Raw genomic sequence first — 23,232 nt, 5'->3', positions numbered from 1 at the left:
ACAACTGGACATCCACATGCAAAAGAAGTCAATCTAGACTCAAACCTTACATTCTTCACAAAAATTAAAATCAATTAAAGATTTAAATGTAAAACACAAAACTATAAAATTCCTAGAACATAACTTAGGAAAAAAGTTAGATGACCTTGGGTTTGGTGATGACTTTTTAAATATGACACAGAAAGCACACTCCATGCAAGAAAGAACTGATAACTTGGACCTAATTAAAATTAAAACTTTATGCTCTGCAAAATATACTGTCAAGAGAGTGAAAAGACAAGTCACAGTCTGGGAGAAAATATCTTCAAAAGACATACTTGATAAAGAACTGTTATCTAAAATATACAAAGAACTTTTAAAATTTAACAATAAGAAAATGAACAACCTGATTTTTAAAAATGGGTCAAGACTTTAACAGAAACCTTACCAACAAAGATACATAGATCGCAAATACACACTTGAAAAGATGCTCCATGTAATATGTCTTCAGAGAGATGCAAATTAAAACAACATTGAGATAGCACTACGTGCCTATTAAAATAGTGACAATCCAAAACACTGGCAACACCAAATGCTGGTGAGAATCTGGAGCAACAGGAATTCTCATTCACTGCTGATTGAACTGCAAAGGGTTACATCCATTTTAGAAAATATTTGGCAGTTTCTTACAAAACATTCTCTTACCATATGATCCAGCAATCATGCTCCTTGGTGTTTACCCAAAGGAGTTGAAAACGTGTCCACACAAAAACCTGCACATGAATGTTTTCAGCAGCTTTATTCGTAATTGCCAAAACGTGGAAGCAACCAAGATATCCTTCTGTAGGTAAGTGAATAAACTGTGTTATGTTCATACAATGGAATAGTATTCAGTTTTAAGAAGCAATGAATTATCAACCCATTGAAAGACATGGATGAAGCTTAAATGCATATTACTAAGTGAAAGAAGCCAATCTGAAATGGATCTATAATGTATAATTACAACTCTTTGATGTTCTGTGAAGGCAAAACTATGAAGACAGTAAAAAAATCAGTGGTTTCCAGGGTTTAGAGGAAAGAAAGGGATGAATAGCCAGGTCACAGAGAAATTTTAGGGCAGCAAAACTGCTCTGTATGATACTATAACGGTAAATACATGTCATCATATACTTGCCTAAACCCATAGAATGTACAACACCAAGTGTGAATCCTAATGTAAACTACAAACTTTAAGTGATAATGATGTGTCAGTGTAGGTTCATCAATTGTAACAAATGTAACTCTCTGGTGGGGTGGGGGTGGGGGGATATTGCTAGAAGGGGAGACTGTGCACATGTGGGTGAAGGGGTTACATGGGACATCTCAGTACCTTCTGCTCAATTTTGCTGTGAACCTAAAATTGCTCTAAAAAATTAAAGTCTATTTTTTTTTTTAAAGATGGCAGCCACCTCTGTCTTGTTCTTAAGTTTTATGGCATGTTTTCAGTTTTTCAAATGATGTTTCCCATAAATTGTGATAGATACTTTTATTAGGTTAGAGAGGTTACCTTTTTTTCTGAATTTGGTAAAGGATTTTTTTCTGCATTGACTTTTATTGAGTATGTTTTTTATATCATTCTATATAATATTTCTACTTTTATCTGTTAATATAGCATATTTATTACATTAATAGACTTTTTTGAAATTCAAGTAACTTTATTTAAATTCAAAAACAATTCTTAAAACTGCATTAACAGTCAAGACGCTTTTGTATTATAAAAATCACAAGTATTTCTAAGAGACAAAATACTTCTAGGTTAACTAGACCAGATCTGACTGACTGACTTTGGACTTTATTCTTTAAACAAATTGCAGAGAATAGAGAAAAAGGTTATTTACAGAAAACAATATCTACATATGTACTTAGAGGTACAAATTTTGTGGCAGAAAAGACTTCAGTATATGCTGGCATCTCAGAAGCAGTTCTCAAAGAGCTTAGTTTTATTTTCTTGAATTTTAAGAATGTCTAAAGTCCTTCTTCATCCTTGATCTTGGGAGCCAAGTAGTACTTTAAGTGTCCCATATCAACAATTTTATAGTCTACAACAAGGTGTATGTCTGCAGACATATTGAGTGCCACCATTGAAGAGAGTGGAGTTGCTTTTGTAAGGAAGTTCAGGTACCTCAGTGCAAAAGTTAGCTGAACTGGTTCATTCATTTCCATGGTAACAGCTTCCTCCTCTTTATCGACAGTACTTGCCTGTGACAATTTGTTTCCATTTCCAAGGTCTCCACTTGCAGAAAATTTAATTCCATCTTTTACACAGGAAATTACAACAGCATCTCCAATATGACTGAGATAATATACATATACATGAAAATTCATCAGAAGGCATCTTTGCTATGGAGTGGTACTCTTGTTCTGCAATTCCAAGTTGTTCAACCTCCAAATTCATCGACTTAATTTCATAGTCTGAAAACTTCTCCTGATTTGAAGCTTCAAATAATAGCACCAAAGTATCCACACTATCTTCAGTCCTTAGTGTGACGATATCTTCATTGCCAGCGCATTTTAGTATTTTGGATATAATACTGAGGTTCGTGCCCATGGCCAGGTTGCAGTCACAGCGGTAAGTGTCAAAGCCCTCAGACGGCAGGGTGAACTGCACCAAGGAGACGTGGGATGAGTCTAAGCTCTGCAGGTTCACACCACTCAAGTTGATGTCCCAGCAGGCATCGTTGATGAGATCCTTGAGTGCTTCCAACACCTTCTTCAGGACAGATCCCTGGACCAGGCGTGCCTGGAACATGGTGATGGAGTGACAACAACGCGGCTACAGGCGGGTGGAAAATAGGAAAGTCTAGCCCATTTTGGCTTCATGAGTCTCAGAGCAAGCGGGCAAAAGCCATGGGGAGAGGTTGAGACCTAGAATGACGACGATTAATAGACTTTTTTATGTTTAACCATCCTTGCATCACTGGAATGTACTCTACTTATTCCTGGGATAAACTCTACCTGGTTGTCCTAAACAGAATTCTAAGATGGCCCCTGTGATTCCCACTCCCTGATATCCATGCCTTTGCGTAATCATCTCCCTTTGAATGTGAGTAGAACATATAACTTGCTTCTAACCAATAGAATTTGGCAAGCAAAGGGATTTTTCAGGTGCAATTAAAGTCCCTATTCATTTGACTGTGAGTTAATTAAAAGAGATTTCCTGGGTGGGCTTGACCTACTCAGGCAAGCTCTTTAAAAGAGGGTCTAGTGATTAGAGAGATTCTACTGCTGGCCTTGAAGAAACATGCCCCTATGAGTTCCACAGCTTCAAGAAAATGAGTTCTGCCAACAACTTGTGAGCTTGGAAGAAGACTACAACACTCAAATGGGACCCAGCTCTGCCCAATTAGTTAACTGCAGCCTATGAGACCCTAAGCAGAGAATCTAGTTAGGCTGTGTCTGAATTTCTGAACTACAGAAACTGAGATAGTAAATGAATGTTGTTTCAAACCGCTACATTGTGTGGTTATTTGTTACACAGCAATAGAAAACTAATACATTGGTATATTTTTAAATCTGCACTGTCAGTTTTCAGAACTTTAATATCTATGTTTATACGTGAGAAAGGTTTAATTTTTTGCACTGTTTTTATTCCATTTTTGTGATCAAGTTTTTATTAGCCTCATAAATGAATTCTTATGTTCTCTGGAACAGTTTATATAACATGGGGAGAATGTATTCCTTGAAAGTTGATAAAAATTGTCTATAAAATTAATGGGGCCTGATATCTTTTGAATAAGACAGTTGAATACTTTTGAAAACTTTTAGTGGTTAATTGATACCTTGAGTCAATTTTTTATAATTTAAATTTTCTTAGAAATTATTTCATCTTTGTCAGATGGATAGATTGCAAGGATTTTCTCCCATTCTGTAGGTTACCTGTTCACTCTGATGATAGTTTCTTTTGCTGTGCAGAAGCTCTTTAGTTTAATTAGATCCTATTTGTCAATTTTGGTTTTGATGCAATTGCTTTTGGTGTTTTAGTCATGAAGTGTTTGCCCATGCCTATGTCCTGAATGGTATTGCGTAGGATTTCTTCTAGGGTTTTTATGGTTTTAGGTTTTACATTTAAGTCTTCAATTCATTTTGAGTTAATTTTTGTATAAGGTGTAAGGAAGGGGTCCAGTTTCAGTTTTCTGCATATGGCTAGCCAGTTTTTTCCCAGCACCATTTATTAAATAGGGAAAGCCCTATTGCTTGTTTTGTCAGGTTTGTTGAAGATCAGCTGGTTGTAGATGTGTGGTGTTATTTCTGAGGCCTCTATTCTGTTCCATTGGGCTATAATCCAGAATCTACAAGGAACATAAACAAATTTACAGGAAAAAAACAAACAAGCCCATCAAAAAGTGGGTGAAGGATATGAACAGCCACTTCTCAAAAGAAGACATTTATGCAGCCAACAGGCATATGAAAAAAAGCTCATCATCACTGGTCGTTAGAGAAACGCAAATCAAAACCACATGAGATGCCATCTCACTCCAGTTAGAATGGCAATCATTAAAAAGTAAGGAAACAACACATGCTGACAAGGCTGTGGAGAAAGGAACTCTTTTACACTGTTGGTGGAAGTGTAAATTGGTTCAACCATTGTGGAAGACAGTGTGGCCATTCCTCAAGGATTGAGAACCAGAAATACCACTTGACCCGCCAGTCCCATTACAGGATATATACCCAAAGAATTATAAATCATTCTACTATAAAGACACATGCGCACGTATGTTTATTGCAGCACTATTTACAACAGCAGACTTGGAACCAACCCAAATGTGCATCAGTGATAGACTAGATAAAGAAAATGTGGCATATATACACCATGGAATACTATGCAGCCATAAAAAAAAGTGAGTTCGTGTCCTTTGCAGGGACATGGATGAAGCTGGAAACCATCATTCTCAGCAAAGGAACAGAAAACACAGGAACAGACAATAAAATACTACATGTTCTTACTTATAAGTGGGAGTTAAACAATGAGAACACATGGATACAGGGAGGGGAACATCACATACCAGGCCTGTCAGGGGGTGGGAGGCAGAGCATTAGGACAAATACCTAATGCATGTGGGGCATAAAACTTAGATGACGAGTTGATAGGTGCAGCAAGCCACCATGGCACATGTATACCTATGTAACAAACCTGCACATTCTGTACATGTATCCCAGAACTTAAAGTAAAATTTTAAAAAAAGAAAAAGTTATAATAGTAAAAAAAAGCAGTGTACATTAAGAAACATGAGAAAATAGGTGTGGAGCAAGATGGCCGAATAGGAACAGCTCCAGTCTCCAGCTCCCAGCGCCAGCAACACAGAAGACAGGTGATTTCTGCATTTTCAACTGAGATACCAGGTTCATCTCACTAGGGAGTGCCAGACAATCGGTGCTGGTCAGCTGCTGCAGTCCGACCAGCGAGACCTGAATCAGGGCGAGGCATCGCCTCACCTGGGAAGTGCAAGGGGGAAGGGAATCCCTTTTCCTAGCCAGGGGAATTGAGACACACAACACCTGGAAAATCGGGTAACTCCCACCCCAATACTGCACTTTACCAAGGATCTGAGCAAACGGCACACCAGGAGATTATATCCCACACCTGACCGGGAGGGTCCCACGCCCGTGGAACCTCCCTCATTGCTAGGACAGTTGTCTGCGATCTAACGGCAAGGCAGCAGCAAAGCTGGGGGAAGGGCGCCCACCATTGCTGAGGCTTAAGTAGGTAAACAAAGCCGCTAGGAAGCTCGAACTGGGTGGAGCCCACAGCAGCTCAAGGAGGCCTGCCTGTCTCTGTAGACTCCACCTCTGGGGACAGGGCACAGCTAAACAAACAAACAAAAAAAGCAGCAGAAACCTCTGCAGATGCAAACAACCCTGTCTGACAGCTTTGAAGAGAGCAGTGGATCTCCCAACACGGAGGTTGACATCTGAGAATGGACAGACTGCCTGCTCAAGTGGGTCCCTGACCCCTGAGTAGCCTAACTGGGAGACATCCCCCACTAGGGGCAGACCGACACCCCACACACCACACGGTGGGGTATGCCCATGAGACAAAGCTTCCAAAGCAAGAATCAGACAGGTACATTCACTGTTCAGCAATATTCTATCTTCTGCAGCCTCTGCTGCTGATACACAGGCAAACAGGGTCTGGAGTGGACCTCAAGCAATCTCCAACAGACCTACAGCTGAGGGTCCTGACTGTTAGAAGGAATACTAACAAACAAGAAGGACACCCACACCAAAACCCCATCAGTACATCACCATCATCAAAGACCAAAGGCAGATAAAACCACAAAGATGGGGAAAAAGCAGGACAGAAAAGCTGGAAATTCAAAAAATTAGAGCGCATCTCCCCCTCCAAAGGAATGCAGCTCATTGCCAGCAACGGATAAAAGCTGGACGGAGAATGACTTTGACGAGTTGAGAGAAGAAGGCTTCAGTCCATCAAACTTCTCAGAGCTAAAGGAGGAATTACGTACATAGCGCAAAGAAACTAAAAATCTTGGAAAAAGAATGGAAGAATGGATAACTAGAATAATCAATGCAGAGAAGGCCATAAACAAACTGACAGAGATAAAAACCATGACACGAGAAATACGTGAGAAATGCACAAGCTTCAGTAACCAACTAGATCAACTGGAAGAAAGAGTATCAGCGATTGAGGATCAAATGAATGAAATTAAGTGAGAAGAGAAGTCTAAATAAAAAGGAGGAAAAAGAAATGAATAAAGCCTTCAAGAAGTATGGGATTATGTGAAAAGACCAAATCTACATCTGATTGGGGTGCCTGAAAGTGAGGGGGAAAATGGAACCAAGTTGGAAAACACTCTTCAGGATATCATCCAGGAGAACTTCCCCAACCTAGTGAGGCAGTCCAACATTCAAATTCAGGAAATACAGAGAACGCCACAAAGATACTCCTCGAGAAGAGCAACTCCAAGACACATAATTGTCAGATTCACCAAAGTTGAAATGAAGGAAAAACTGTTAAGAGCAGCCAGAGAGAAAGGTCAAGTTACCCACAAAGGGAAGCCCATCAGACTAACAGCAGATCTCTTGGCAGAAACTCTACAAGTCAGAAGAGAGTGGGGGCCAATATTCAACATTCTTAAAGAAAAGAATTTTCAACCCAGAATTTCATATCCAGCCAAACTAAGTTTCATAAGTGAAGGAGAAATAAAATCCTTTACAGATAAGCAAATGCTTAGAGATTTTTGTCACCACCAGGCCTGCCTTACAAGAGATCCTGAAGGAAGCACTAAACATGGAAAGGAACAACCAGTACCAGCCATTGCAAAAACATGCCAAATGTAAAGACCATCGATGCTAGGAAGAAACTGCATTAACTAATGAGCAAAATAACCAGTTAATATCATAATGACAAGATCAAGTTCACACATAACAATATTAACTTTAAATGTAAATGGTCTAAATGGTCCAATTAAAAGATACAGACTGGCAAACTGGATAAAGAGTCAAGACCCATCAGTCTGCTGTATTCAGGAGACCCATCTCACATGCAGAGACACACATAGGTTCAAAATAAAGGGATGGAGGAAGATCTACCAAGCAAATGGAGAATAAAAAAAAGCAGGGGTTGCAATCCTAGTCTCTGATAAAACAGACTTTAAACCATCAAAGATCAAAAGAGACAAAGAAGGCCATTACATAATGGTAAAGGGATCAATTCATTGGGAAGAGCTAACTATCCTAAATATATATGCATCCAATACAGGAGCACCCAGATTCATGAAGCAAGTCCTTAGAGACTTACAAAGAGACTTAGACTCCCATACAATAATTATGGGAGACTTCAACACTCCACTGTCAACATTAGACAGATCAACGAGACAGAAAGTTAACAAGGATATCCAGGAATTGAACTCATCTCTGCACCAAACAGACCTAATAGACATCTACAGAACTCTCTACCCCAAATCAACAGATTATACATTCTTCTCAGCACCACATCGCACTTATTCCAAAATTGACCACATAGTTGGAAGTAAAGCACTCCTCAGCAAATGTACAAGAACAGAAATTATAACAAACTGTCTCTCAGACCACAGTGCAATCAAACTAGAACTCAGGACTAAGAAACTCAATCAAAACCTCTCAACTACATGAAAACTGAACAACCTGCTCCTGAATGACTACTGGGTACATAACAAAATGAAGGCAGAAATAAAGATGTTCTTTGAAACCAATGAGAACAAAAATACAACATACCAGAATCTCTGGGACACATTTAAAGCAGTGTGTAGAGGGAAATTTATAGCACTAAATGCCCACAAGAGAAAGCAGGAGAGATCTAAAATTGATACCCTAACATCACAATTAAAAGAACTAGAGAAGCAAGAGCAAACACATTCAAAAGCTAGCAGGAGGCAAGAAATAACTAAGATCAGAGCAGAACTGAAGGAGATAGAGACACAAAAAACCCTCCAAAAAATCAATGAATCCAGGAGCTGGTTTTTTGAAAAGATCAACAAAATTGATAGGCCACTAGAAAGACTAATAAAGAAGAGAAGAGAGAAGAATCAAATAGACACAATAAAAAATGATAAAGGATGTATCACCACCAACCCCACAGAAATACAAACTACCATCAGAGAATACTATAAACACCTCTATGCAAATAAACTAGAAAATCTAGAAGAAATGGATAATTTCCTGGACACTTACACTCTCCCAAGACTAAACCAGGAAGAAGTTGAATCCCTGAATAGACCAATAGCAGGCTCTGAAATTGAGGCAATAATTAATAGCCTACCAACCAAAAAAAGTCCAGGACCAGATGGATTCACAGCTGAATTCTACCAGAGGTACAAGGAGAAGCTGGTACCATTCCTTCTGAAACTATTCCAATCAATAGAAAAAGAGGGAACCCTCCCTAACTCATTTTATGAGGCCAACATCATCCTGATACCAAAGCCTGGCAGAGACACAACAAAAAAAGAGAATTTTAGATCAATATCCCTGATGAACATCAATGCAAAAATCCTCAATACAATACTGGCAAACCAAATCCAGCAGCACATCAAAAAGTTTATCCACCGTGATCGAGTGGGCTTCATCCCTAGGATGCAAGGCTGGTTCAACATATGCAAATCAATAAATGTAATCCAGCATATAGACAGAACCAAAGACAAAAACCACATGATTATCTCAATAGATGCAGAAAAGGCCTTTGACAAAATTCAACAGCCCTTCATGCTAAAAACTCTCAATAAATTCGGTATTGATGGAACGTATCTCAAAATAATAAGAGCTATTTATGACAAACCCACAGCCAATATCATACTGAATGGGCAAAAACTGGAAAAATTCCCTTTGAAAACTGGCACAAGACAGGAATGCCCTCTCTCACCACTCCTATTCAACATAGTGTTGGAAGTTCTGGCTAGGGAAATCAGGCAAGAGAAAGAAATAAAGAGTATTCAGTTAGGAAAAGAAGAAGTCAAATTGTCCCTGTTTGGAGATGACATGATTGTATATTTAGAAAACCCCATTGTCTCAGCCAAAAATCTCCTTAAGCTGATAAGCAACTTCAGCAAAGTCTCAGGATACAAAATCAATGTGCAAAACTCACAAGCATTCTTATACACCAGTAACAGACAAACACAGAGCCAAATCATGAATGAACTTCCATTCACAATGGCTTCAAAGAGAATAAAATACCTAGGAATCCAACTTACAAGGGATGTAAAGGACCTCCTCAAGGAGAACTACAAACCACTGCTCAGTGAAATAAAAGAGGACACAAACAAATGGAAAAACATGCCATGCTCATGGATAGGAAGAATCAATATCCTGAAAATGGCCAAACTGCCCAAGGTAATTTATAGATTCAATGCCATTCCCATCAAGCTACCAATGACTTTCTTCACAGAATTGGAAAAAACTGCTTTAAAGTTCATATGGAACCAAAAAAGAGCCCGCATCTCCAAGACAATCCTAAGTCAAAAGAACAAAGCTGGAGGCATCACGCTACCTGACTTCAAACTATACTACAAGGCTACAGTAACCAAAACAGCATAGTACTGGTACCTAAACAGAGATATAGACCAACGGAACAGAACAGAGTCCTCAGAAATAATACCACACATCTACAGCCATCTGATCTTTGGCAAACCTGAGAAAAACAAGAAATGGGGAAAGGATTCCCTATTTAATAAATGGTGCTGGGAAAATTGGCTAGCCATAAGTAGAAAGCTGAAACTGGATTCTTTGCTTACTCCTTATACAAAAATTAATTCAAGATGTATTAGAGACTTAAATGTTAGACCTAATACCATAAAAGCCCTAAAAGAAAACCTAGGTAATACCATTCAGGACATAGGCATGGGCAAGGACTTCATGTCTAAAACACCAGAAGCAATGGCAACAAAAGCCAAAATTGACAAATGGGATTTAATTAAACTAAAGAGCTTCTGCACAGTGAAAGAAACTACCATCAGAGTGAACAGGCAACCTACAGAATGGGAGAACATTTTTGCAATCTACTCATCTGACAAAGGGCTAATATCCAGAACCTACAAAGAACTCAAACAAATTTACAAGAAAAAAACAACCCCATCAAAAATTGGGCAAGGGATATGAACAGACATTTCTCAAAAGAGGACATGCATACAGCCAACAGACACACGAAAAAATGCTCACATCACTGGCCATCAGAGAAATGCAAATCAAAACCACAATGAGATACTATCTCACACCAGTTAGAATGGCAATCATTAAAAAGTCAGGAAACAACAGGTGCTGGAGAGGATGTGGAGAAATAGGAACACTTTTACACTGTTGGTGGGATTGTAAACTAGTTCAACCATTATGGAAAACAGTATGGCGATTCCTCAAGGATCTAGAACTAGAAGTACCATATGACCCAGCCATCCCATTACTGGGTATATACCCAAAGGATTATAAATCATGCTGCTATAAAGACACATGCACACGTATGTTCATTGCGACACTGCGACACTATTCACAATAACAAAGACTTGGAATCAACCCAAATGTCCATCAGTGACAGACTGGATTAAGAAAACGTGGTACATATACACCATGGAATACTATGCAGCCATAAAAAAGGATGAGTTTGTGTCCTTTGTAGGAACATGGATGCAGCTGGAAACCATCATTCTCAGCAAACTATCACAAGAACAGAAAACCAAATACCACATGTTCTCACTCATAGGTGGGAACTGAACAATGAGATCACTTGGACTCGGGAAGGGGAACATCACACACTGGGGCCTATTATGGGGAGGGGGAAGGGGGAAGGGATTGCATCGGGAGTTATACGTGATGTAAAGGACGAGTTGATGGGTGCAGCACACCAACATGGCACAAGTATACATATGTAAGAAACTTGCACGTTATGCACATGTATCCTAGAACTTAAAGTATAATAATAATAATAAATAAATAAATAAGAATTTTCACTTCAGGTTCAAATTACTTCTTGAAAATCCTAAAAAAACAAAAACAAAACAAAACAAAAAAAGAAACATGAGAAAATAGTATGATATATGCAACTTAATAATTCATATATGCAACTCAATAATATGCAATTTAAAAAAGAAATTATTTCATCTAAGTTTCTAACTATATTATTTATATTCTCTTTATCTTTTAACTTTAGAAAACTCCTTGTTTGTAATGTTATATCTCACTGTTCCTAATATTGTTTACTTGTGTGCTTTTCGTGTGATTTCCTTTTTTTTGTTCAATATTACTAGAGATATGTTCAATTTATGGATTTTGTAACAGTTTTTATTTTTGTCGATGCTATGTAGTTTTTGACTTTATTTTTACTGCTCTTGTCCCCTTTATCCCAACTTATTTGCAATGTTAGTCTTTCTATTTTTATTTACTATTTGTCTTTATAAAAGTTTGTGTGTGTGTGTGTGTGTATGCATATATTTGGAAAAGTCACAGAATTGTGCAAATAGATTGTTTCATAGCAAATAACACTTCCTGCCACACCTTCCCCATTCCTACTCCCCAGAAGCAACCATGTTCATTCTTTTAGCTATTACTTATGACTCATGTATCTTAAAAACATGGCTTATATTGCTACTTCTTGCTTTCGTAGTTTTAAACATTATCCATTGATGTCCCAATACAGAATATTGGTATCTGGGTTTAGTTATCGCTCACTGTTATTCAATCCCCACTACATTTCCTTATGCCCTATTTTCCTTGTGCCCTGTCCTTCCAGAACAGTTATATGGTTTCTTTGGTTAAATCATAATCATTTAACCATAATTGAGTCATTATTGGGACTATATAAACGGTATTTATCTTGGAATATTTTTTTCCTGCATAATCTTTTCTTTTCTTGTAGTTGATATCTTTTTGTTTTGTTCGCAAATGCTTCCCCCTAAAATTATGCTCTATTGTGTAAATAGCCTCATAATAGAATAATATAATATTGGATTCTATTTTTGTTTTTTATCTTCTTGAAGAAATCCCTTCTGGAAACTACTGATTGCTCTCTCCCTGATCTGCAGTTGTCTTTCTGAGATTTCACATCAGCAGTAATAGGGGGAATTTCCTTCCTTCTTTCTTATATCAGCCCCCATTACTTGAATCCCATGTTTTCCTCTTTCTTGGTTTACTCCTTCACTTTCTGGGAGGCAAAAATGTTGGAGATCTTGCGTGTTGGGAAAAAAACTGCCTTTATGCTACCCTGACACTTATTTGATAGTTTAGCTGCTTGTTAAAACCTTGGTTGTAATTATTTTCAAGAATGGTGCTGCTCTATTGGTTTTGGGCTTTCGTTGTTGCTGGTTAGAACTCCAGTGCTATTCTGACTCTTTTACATTCCTGTTAAACCTTTTCCTTTTCTCCTCTTTGGAAGCTGCAGGATCTCCAGTGCCCTAAAATTTTGTGAAGACATGCCTAGATTTGAGCCCTTCAATTGATTGATCCATTTAGTTGTGAAACAGGTCTTTAAGATATGGGAAACATTCTTACATCGTTTCATCTGTGACTTCTGTGTTATTTTCTTTGTTCTCTGTATCTGTTTGTCTTTCCTTATGAATTCCTATTATTTAGATGTAAAATCTCAACAGGTAGCTTATCTTTTATCTTCCATTTTCATAATGTTGTCTTGTTGCTGTTTTCCGGGAAATTTTTCTCAAAATTACACTCCATTTTATTGAAAAATATCCACGTTTTTATTTCTTTGTTCTTATTGTTGTTTCCTGAATGTGATTTTTTTGTAGTTTCCTGTTCTTGTTTCAAGGAAGATTTTTTTGTAAGTTTCCTAGTCCCTTAAAGTCTCTATTTCTTCCATATTAACTGACTCTCTGTCATTCCTTTTCTAGTTTCTGGAAGAGAACACAACTTTTTTATTTTCAATTAAAGTCTTTATTTTCAATCTTTTTCGTTTTTAAATAATTACATTTTAGGCTATAAATTTCTCTCTAAACACTGCTTTAGCTGCATGTTACAAGATTTGAAATGTAGTATTTTCATTGTCATTCAGGTCTAAATTTCTATTTTGCAATTTTCATTGTTTCTTATTAAGCATGAGTTAGTTCCAGGAACATTTAAAAGTTTACAAACATTGTGTTTTTAACTACCTTTTTCTGGTGCTTGATTTCTAATTCAATTTTATTGTGATCAAGGAAGAACATAGTCAATATGATAACAGATCTTTTACACTTTTTAGAAACTTTCTTTAAGTCCTATTAAGTGGCTAGTTTTTATAAATATTCCATCTATATTTGGAAAAATGTATATTTTATATTTATTGAATGCTAATTGTGTTGTTCCTTTGAAGAACAAAATTCCTTCTTGTAAGAGAAAAAAACCCTGTTTTTCCTTTCTGCTCTCTACTTGCACACTCAACACATAGCACATGGACAGCAGATTCTCCAAGGGACACCAGCTGTGTGTCCTCCAATTCAATTCTGACACTATTGTCAAATTCCATAGGTTGAGGGCTCAGTCCCACAAGACTGTCCCCCACTTCGGATGATAGACACAAGCCCCAGGTTGTGATCTGTACTTTTGACCTATCAATCAGCAGTAAATTGGAGTTCCCATGACTCTCTCCTTGGATCCTATTAATTTGCTAGAGCATTGCACAGAGCTCAGGGAAATACTTATGTTTACCAATTTATTATAAAGAATATTAAAAAGGATACAGATAAACAGCCAGATGGAAGAGATGCACAGGGCAACCATGTGGGAAGGGGAACAGAGTTTTCACCCCCTTTCTGAGCATGCCACACTCGAGGAACCTCCATGTGTTCAGATATCTAGAAGTTCTCTGAACCAGCTTCATGTGTAGGTATGATTGACTAAATCATTGGCCATTGGTGATCAACTCAACCTTCAGCCCCTCTTCCCTCCCCAAAGGTTGGGAGGTGGGGCTAAATATCATGACCTTCTAATAATATGTTGGCATTTCCAGTGACTACCCTCCTTCCTGAAGATATTTAGGGGCCCCAGTCACCAGTCATCTCATTAGTATACAAAAGATTCTCATCTCTTTAGAGAACCCAAGGGTTTTGGTAGCTGTATATAAGAAAATGGGGACAAAGACCAAATATATATTTTGCAATATCACAGATTCTACACCCTTAATAATTTTTTATCTTCTTGATCTATCAATTTATAGTAGAGATGATTTTAAATCTCCTATTATTATTGTGGATTTTTGTTGTATATCCCTTGAGGCAACATTGTCAGTTGCATACAAGTTGAAAACAAATATCTTTCTGGCAGGATTTTCACTTCATTATATTATTGCTAGTTATCTGTCTTTATTACAGTTAGTGCTTTTGGCTTCCAACTTTAACTTGACTTATATGAATATAATTTAACAGCTTTTTATAGTTAGTATTTGCATGGATTTTTAAATTTTATTTTGTGGATAATTTTGTGGATAGGTGTGTATGTTTACGGGGTATATGAGATGTCTTGATAAGGTATGCAATGCGTAAAAATCACATCATGGAAGATGGGGTATCCATCCCTGCAAGCATTTATCCTTTGTTTTACAATCCAATTATACTCTTTTAGTTATTTTTAAATGTACATCTAAATTATTATTGACTATAGACACCCTGTTGTGCTATCAAATACTAGGCCTTATCTATTCATTTTAGATATATCTGTAACCATCCCCACTTCCAGCTCAACCCCCATGACCCTTTCCAGCCTCTGGTAAACATCTTTCTACTCTCTCTCTTTTTAAAAAAATTTTTTTAACTGTTATTTTCAGTTCAGGGTACATGTGTAGGTTTGTTACATAGGTAAACTTGGGTCATGGGGATTCGTTGTATAAATTATTTCATAACCTAGGTATTAAGCCTAGTAGCCATTAGTTATTTTTCCTGATCCTCTCCCTCCTCTCATCCTCCACCCTCCAATAGGCCCTAGTGTGTGTTGTTCTGCTCATCATTTAGTTCCCACTTATAAGTGAGAACATCCAGTATTTGGTTTCCCGTTCGTGAATTAGTTTGCTAAAGATGATGGCCTCCAGTTCCATCCATGTCCCTGCAAAGGATATGATCTCATACTCTTTTATGGCTGCATAGTATTCCATGGTGTATATGTACCATATTTTCTTTCATGAGCATTTAGGTGGATTCCATGTCATGTCTTTGCTATTGTGAATAGTGCTGCATTGAATATTCATGTGCATGTGTCTTTGTAATAGAATGATTTATATACCTTTCCATATATACCCAGTAATGGGATTGCTGAGTCAAATGGTAATTCTGTCTTTAGGTCTTTGAGGAATCACCACACTGTCTTCCACAATGGTTGAACTAATTTACACTCCCACTAACAGTGTATAAGTGTTCCCTTTTCTCCACAAACTCACCAGCACCTATTATTTTTTGACCTTTTAACAATAGTCATTCTGACTGGTGTGAGATGGTGTCTCATTGTGGTTTGGATTTGCATTTCTCTAATGATCAGTGATATTGAGCACTTTTCATATGATTGCTGGCCATGTTAGGAATAACACTTAAAATTTTAAGGAAATTGAACACATGAATAAAGGATTTTTAGTAAAGCAATTTTACTTTTGTGTAGAGGGGTGTTTTTTGGCCAGTTGCTATGAGAGTATATTTGAACGAAGGGGCATGAGAGTTTTTATTTTTGGCACAAGTTTTGCTTTTGTATTTTTTTTTTTTGGCCAGGATCGGGTTGTATAATTTAAACTAATTTTGGTTGGCTAAACATTTGATTTTTTAAGATAAGGTGGGCACATAAAAGAAAGTGGAGAGGAAGGGGAAGGGGTGTTTGTAATGAGTTAGAAAGTTTTTCTTTTTAAATAAGGAAAGGAATGTGAGTTGATATTGATAACATTTGGTATTGTGGTGTGTTTGGACATTTAACAGAGGCAAAAGGGAAAAAAGGAGAAAAGGGGAAAAGGGGGTGGGTATTATGAATTAAAGAATAAAAGATTGATCAGATTATTTGAAGAGAAACCTTATCATATCCCACAGCCATATGTATGTCTTCTTTTAGAAAGGGTCTGTTCATGTCCTTTGCTCACTTTTCAATTGTGTCATTTGTTCTTTTCTTGTAAATTTGTTTAAGATTCTGATGCATTTTTCAGTATGCCAGTTGCATTTTTCGACTCCAGAATTTCTGCTTGATTCTTTTACATAATTTCAATTTCTTTGTTAAGTTTATCAGATAACTCTGAATTCCCTCTCTGCATTATCTTGAATTTCTTTCAGTTTTTTGAAAATAGGTATTTTGTATTCTCTTTCTGAACAGTCACATATCTCTGTTTCTCTAGGGTTGGTCCCTGATGTTTTATTTAGTTCATTTTGTGAGATTATGTTTTTCTGGATCATCGTGATACTTGTAGATGTTCATCTATGTCTGGGTACTGAAGAATTGGGTATTGATTTTAGTCTTCGCAGTCTGGGCTTGTTTGTACCTGTCCTTGGGAAGGCTTTCCAGATATTTGAACGGATTTGGGTGTTGTGATCTAAGTTGCTTTAGGGGTCACTCCAAGCCCAATAGTGCTGTGATTCATCAGACTCGTAGAAGTACCACCTTGACAGTCTTGCACAAGATCTGCAAGAATCTCTGGATTACCAGGCGGAAGGTCCTGTTCTTTTCCCTTGCTTTCTCCCAAGCAAATGAAGTTTCTCTCTCTGCTCTGAGTCACCTGGAGCTGGGGGTGGATTGGCACAAGCACCCTATGGCTACTACCCAAGGACTGCTTTGGGTCAGACCTGAAGCCAGCACAGCACTGGTTCTTACCCAAGGCCTGCTGTAACCACTGCCTGGTTACTGCCTATGTTTGCTCAAGGTCCTGGTGTTCTACAATCAGGAGGTGGCAAATCCAGCCAGGCCTATCTTCTTCCCTTCAGGGCAGCAAGCTCCCCCAGGCCTCAGGAGGGCCCAGCATGGCCATCTGGGAGCCAGGGACTAGAGTCAAAAACCTTGGAATTACACCTGGTCTTTTGGGGTACTGCTGCTGAGCTGAAATTCCAATCACAAGATTCAGTCCTTCCCACTCCTCCCCGCCATTTCCAAAGGCAAAGGAAGCTCAGCATGTGACCACCACCACCTCAGGCCCACAGGGAGTTTTTCCAGATTACCTCTGATATTCCCTCAAGGCCCAGGGGCTCTTTAGTTAGCTTACGGTGAATGCTGCCTGGCCTGAGACTCACCTTTCAGAGGAGTGGGCTCCTCTTTGGCCTGAGCAGGTCCAGAAATGCCATCCAAGAGCCAAGTCCTGGAATTGGGGACCCCAAGAGCCTGCTTGGTGTTATACCCATCTGTTATCAAGCTGGTACCTGAGGTGCAAGACAAAGCTCCCTTCTCTAGCAGAAAGAGTCTCACCCCATAGCCAACACAGCTGAGAACATGCTGAGTCTCACTCGAGGCCTCCAAGTCTCAGCATCTCACTGGAGGCCCTCAACATAGTACCTGGGTATCACTGCTGGCCAGGGTCCAAGGGCTCTTCTATTAGCAGATGATTAATCCTGTCAGGACTGGATCCTTCCTTTTGTCAGGCCTTTGAGTCCAAACTAAGGCATCATAACCCCTGTGACCCGCATGTATACATTCAGCTGGCCTGAAGTAACTGAAGAACCACGAAAGAAGTGAAATAGCTAGTTCCTGCCTTAACAGATAACATTCCACCATTGTGATTTGTTCCTGCCCCATCCTAACTGATCAATTGGTCTGTGACATTCCTTCTCCTGGACAATGAATCTCAGGAGCTCTCCACCAAGCACCTTGTGACCCCTGCCCCTGCCCGCAAGAGAAACCCTCCTTTAACTGTAATTTTCCACTACCTCCCCAAATCCTATAAAACTGCCCTGCCCCTATCTCCCTTTGCTGACTCCTTTTTTAGACTCAGTCCGTGGCACCCAGGTGATTAAAAAGCTTTATTGCTCACACAAAGCCTGTTTGGTGGTCTCTTCACACAGATGCAGGTAACACCTTTCAAAGCAGTGGGTTCATTTCTGACCCAAGGTATGTCTAGAAATGTCCAGGTGGTAGGGCCTGTAATGGGGGCCTCATGACTCTGATCAATGCCCTATCCTGCTGTGGCTAAAGTGGTATTCAAGGAGCAAGACAAAGTCCTCCCACTCTCCCCTCTCCTCTCCTCAAGTAGAAGGAGAGGAATCTCTCTTTTTTTGCCTGCTCCCACTTTGCCCTCTCCCATGACTGTAAAAGGAGGAGGATTGTGGAAGGAGGATTGTAGAAGGAGGAGACCTCCTTGAGGCCTCCTCAGAAGCTGATGCTACCATGATACGGAGGATGTCTTTTGGAGACACAAGCTGTGCATCCTTGGCTTAGGGAAGGAGTGATACCAGCAATCCCTTAGCTGCCCCAGATGGTGATTCAGTAGGTGAAGTTCCCGCCCCCCAACCCACCACCCAGTTCACACTGCCTGTGGGCCCAGTTCAGCCCTAGCACTCACCTAGTGTTGCAGTCCTTGTGGCCTAGACTGCCTTTCTAGTCCATTTGGAGCCCCAGAGCACTTTAGCCCATGGTGGGAAGGCTTGCAGAAACTCGGGAAGGGCTATTCCCCTTTGGCTAGTACAGGTTTAAATGCATCCTCAGTGGTTGGGCGTCAGTTGAGTTTGGTCTCACTTTGCTTTCTGCTTTAACAAAGGCAGCTTGGGAGTTCAACGCCTAAGGATTGCTGGCTCTCCCTCTCCCCAGAGCACAGAAAGTCTTTCTGCATCAAGCCTTCACTGTCAGGGGATGGGCGAGGAGTGGCATTAGCAATTCAAAAGGGTTTATTCTACCTCTTCAGTGCCTCTTTCAGCAATATGGAGTTAGAACAAGGTACTGTGAGTGCTTGCCTGATTTTTGGTTCTTACAAAGGTTTTTTTTTTGTGTGTGTAGATAGTTGTTAAATTGGTGTCCTTGCAGGGAGGATAATTGGTGGGGACTTCTGTTGTGCCATCTTCTTCTACCCTGCATGATGTTTTTCATTCCTTTATTGTCAACATTTCTGGTGGCTTTATTTTTTGATGTGTGTCTTACATACTTGAATTTTTAAATGGCCCACTCTTTTAATAAAGAGTGTAATATGTTACATTTATTTTGATTACTAATGTATTTGAAGTTACTCGTGTAATTATTATTTGTTCCTTTTCTTAGGCCTTCTGTTGGATAGATAAACTTTTCCATGTGTTGATTTGGAGGCTGTATTTTCTAAGAAAGTTTAGTTATTCAGTATCTATATCTTTATCCCATTGGATTAGTTTTACTATCCAATGGATACTCTTGCTCTTGATTTTGTTTAATGTTTTAATTTTATACCCATTTTCAAATATGAAAAGTTGTTATAATTATTTTAAATTAATAGTTAAACAAATTTACTCACATATTTATTATAGGTGATGTGGTGTGTTTCCATTAGAAAGCATATAATGTCTGACTCTCTTTTTATGCCATTAATAGCCACTAATGACCATTACCTACATCATTAATTGGATAGGTGTTACAAAATGGTGATGTTTATTTTTATTATTTCTTTTTCATTTATTAGTTGAAATACTTCTATAGATAGAAACTTGTACTTCTCAACTATTTGTTTACCTTGAGGTACAGTTCATATAGGAAAGGCATAATTAATGCTTGATTTTCCCCCCTTATTTATGTGGAGTTTTTCTGGAGTGCATTGGCATACCCCCTTACTTGTTAATTCTGAATAGTAAATTGGTTCTCTAGCATCCTCCAAGGAAGATCAAAGAGTATTTTTAAAAATATCCTTATGAACTCATGGATTTAAATCCATTACATGTTTTTATCCTTCATGATGTTCAGACAGACCTACCTTTGATCAGCTGGAACCTATTCGTACTGATTTCTGAGTCCTAAAGACACAATTCTATTACTCTTTGATAAAACTTCTTGCTTTTATTATATCACATGATATTTAAGCTCATCTAATACATTTTATGTCCAGGAACTCTGATCCTTCTAATGGGAAATTAGAGCCCACAGTGTGGGCTGTAGGGTTACTTATTACTCTGGTTCATTTTTGTTTCTAGATCTTTTTAGTGAACAAAGCTAACAAATAGGCCTTTTAAAAAGAAAATGCATCATGAGTTCATAATGATACTTCCAATTCAAAATGAGAATCACCAGTTTTACCTAATGTCATTGAATTTGCATATTGATTTCCTTTCTCCCGTGTCAAAAATCCCGATGACACCAAAAAATTACTCATTTGCCTTATTGAACAATAAACACACAACAGTCACAGAATAACGTTATCAACACTACCACTAACAGTGTAATTGCTAACTAGTTTTAGATCTATTTTTTAGGGCTGCCTTTTGTTGTTGCTGTTTTGTCCCCATTAAGGATGTACAGACAAATTCCTGTGTTTTAAAATCAATGGGTATAAGTCTTCTTTAGGTAGTTATGCCAACAACTATATACACGTAAGTTAATTTATGTCTTCTTAATTTCAATTTTAGGAGTTGCTTTGTAGAAATTTAATTTTGCCTCAAAATGCATGAAATATTTACATGGTTTCAAAGTCAAATACACAAAATGAGGTATATTCATTGAAATCTAGCTTCTATTTCTGTCTCTTTGATGCTACTTCCTCTCCCCAAAAGTAACCATTTTTTAATGTTATGGTTTATAATTTCATTTACAATGACATATGGGCATAATTATACATGCATTTATAATTTATATTTCCCCTTTCCTAGATAAAAATGGCATCTATACTGTTTTCTCTTTTTTTATTTTCTTCCCTAAACAACATACCCTAAGATTACTTCATAGTATTACACAGAGATTTTTTTATCCATTTTTGTACCTGCATAGCACTTCACTTTTTAATACCACAATGTATTTTATCAGTTCCCTATTGATAGGCATTTAGATCTGTTTCCTGCTTTCCTATCATTATAAATAATGTTTCAATGAATAACTATATATATATATATATACACGCACACACATATATATGTGTCTCTTTTTGCATTTTTGGCAATGTATCTTTGAATGAGATACTTAGAAATGAGATTGCTGGATCATAGGATAATTTAGTATGTAATTTTTCAGGATTTTGCCAATTTCCCTTTATAGGGACTTTGCATGTTCCACTCCCACCAGCAGTGTTGCCTCATAGCCTCAGCCAATCTGGTAAGTGTGAAATGGTCTTTCTGCACAGTTTGCATTTCATTCATCTTGAGTTAACCATCATAAGGTTAAGGTCCATTTGCATTTTTTTCTGTGAACTGTCTGTTCATAACTCTATCCAAGTTTTCTCTAGGACTGCTGGTCTTTTTCCTGCCTATTTTAAGGAGTCCTATATTCTTTCCCAGTTTATTATTTCTCTTTTTACTTTATTCATAATGTTTTGAATGTAATCAAATATATCAGTCTTTTTTCCCTTATTACTTCTGGATTTTAAAACATAGTAAGGAAAATTTTTCCAACTCTCAGCTTATAGAAGAATTCACCCATGTTTTCCTCTGGTACTTACATGTGTATTTTCAGTATTTGAATATCTGATCCATTTAAAACTTACCTAGTGTATGGTATGAGGGGTTTTATCTTTTTCAATAAGGTTATATAGTTATACCATACCAACTAAATAAAAGTTCATCTCCCCTTACTGACTTGAGATGTCACTTTTAGTGTATACTTAAATTTTGTATAAAATGGGGTCTTTTTTTTTTTTTTGAGACGGAGTCTCACTCTGTCACCCAAGCTGAGGTGCAATGGCGTGATTTCAGCGCACTGCAACCTCCGCCTCCCAGGTTCAAGCGATTCTCCTGCCTCAGCCTCCTGAGTAGCTGGGACTACAGGCACCCACCACCATGCCCGGCTAATTTTTGTATTTTTAGTAGAGACAGGGCTTCACCATGTTGGCCAGGCTGGTCTCAAACTCCTGACCTCAAGTGATCCGCCTGCCTCGGGCTCCCAAAGTGCTGGGATTACAGGTGTGAGTGACTACGCCCGGCCTGGATTTTCTATTCTTTCTCATTGGTGTGTCTATGAACCAGTATCAAAATGTTGTAATTTTAAAAGATATGTAGTATGTTTTAATGTCTGGTATTGTTAGACCTTTCACCATTACTTTTCATTTTCAGGGTTTCCTGGATATTCTTACTTATTTATGATTCTAAATGAACTTATAATCAACTTGTTAAGCTCCAGAAAAATACCTGTTAAATTTATAAATAAGCTTAAGGAGATCTGATACAATATTATGTTAATTCTTTAATGCAAGAATATGCTAAATCTATTTTGGTCTTTTAAAGTGTTGTAGAGTTTTGCTTATATCTATTTTGAATATTTCTTGTTAAGTTTATGTCTAGACATTTTATTTAATTTTTTTCTATGGCAAAAAAGCTCATATCTCCCATTCAACCTCCCAACTGGTGTTTGCATATATGAAGGATCGCTTAGTCTTTTTTTTCACTTAAATTTCTCTGTCTCTCCCCACCAAGCTTAAATAATAAGTTTAGCTGTGTAAAAATGATAAATCGAGATTTATCTTTCCCCTCTGAAAATGTTACTCCTTTCTCTTTGTCACTAAGTGCTACTGGTGAGAAGTCTTCTCTCAAATTCTTATTAATATGTATATAATGTCTTTTGTAGCTATTACTACAATCTCTTCATCTCTGAAATTCTACAACTTTACTATGAAATGCCTAGCTATGCATTTGTTTTAATTTGTTATATTAGGTGCTAAGAGTCCTTTTATTCTGCATGTTCAAGCTTTTGTTGTATTTAATTTAATTTATT

At 37.9% G+C, this 23,232-nt stretch overlaps 1 pseudogene; it reads right to left on the bottom strand.

The window, feature by feature from the left end:
• Positions 1-1,857: 1,857 nt before the first annotated feature.
• On the bottom strand, positions 1,858-2,767 carry LOC103231860 (proliferating cell nuclear antigen pseudogene; annotated as a pseudogene).
• Positions 2,768-23,232: the final 20,465 nt, after the last annotated feature.

Source organism: Chlorocebus sabaeus, chromosome X (assembly GCF_047675955.1).
Source record: "Chlorocebus sabaeus isolate Y175 chromosome X, mChlSab1.0.hap1, whole genome shotgun sequence".
NCBI lineage: Eukaryota > Metazoa > Chordata > Mammalia > Primates > Cercopithecidae > Chlorocebus > Chlorocebus sabaeus.
This window is presented reverse-complemented; position numbering and strand designations above follow the sequence as displayed.